This window comes from Grammomys surdaster, unplaced genomic scaffold (genome assembly GCF_004785775.1).
Source record: "Grammomys surdaster isolate TR1022 unplaced genomic scaffold, NIH_TR_1.0 125574, whole genome shotgun sequence".
In the NCBI taxonomy this organism is placed as follows: Eukaryota; Metazoa; Chordata; class Mammalia; order Rodentia; family Muridae; genus Grammomys; species Grammomys surdaster.
Genome location: NW_021620421.1, coordinates 790,082 through 790,696, shown reverse-complemented (window position 1 = coordinate 790,696; position 615 = coordinate 790,082).

Below are 615 nucleotides of genomic sequence, written 5' to 3'. Positions count from 1 at the left end.
CTCCCACCCCTGCCTCTATGGCTGCCTCCCACTCCTGCCTCTATGGCTGTCTCCCACCCCTGCCTCTATGGCTGCCTCCCACCCCTGCCTCTATGGCTGCCTCCCACCCCTGCCTCTATGGCTGCCTCCCACTCCTGCCTCTATGGTCGTCTCCTATCTCTATGTGTCTCTCCTTTTCTCTCTCCTTGTCACCTCTGCCTTAGCTTTTTCAGTCTCTGACCTCTCCAAGGGCTTGCTTCATCACTGCCCAAACTATTTATCATGGTTTCCCTGGACAAGTGAGGGAGGGAGAGGAACAGGAAAGCTGCCCAGAAGGATATGCTGTGGCCATGGCCGAGCCAGACAGGAACAGGAGCTGACAAACATCTGGAGTGATTCAGATTGGCACCAAGAACCCTGGTGACTTGTGAGGGGCTCCAGAGTGACCTCTGGATCCTAGTTCCTTTGCTGAGACAGGAGACAGAGGTATTTGGAGAGAAGCCAGACAGGCCACTCTATAGCTATGAGGAAGGACTGAGGACAGGCTGCTGGAGAAGAGGACGGCCAGGCCCCAAGAAGATGTCCTAGAGGAGCCTGCCCTGGGCAACTGGCTATGTCTAGCTTTGGGTTCATTTG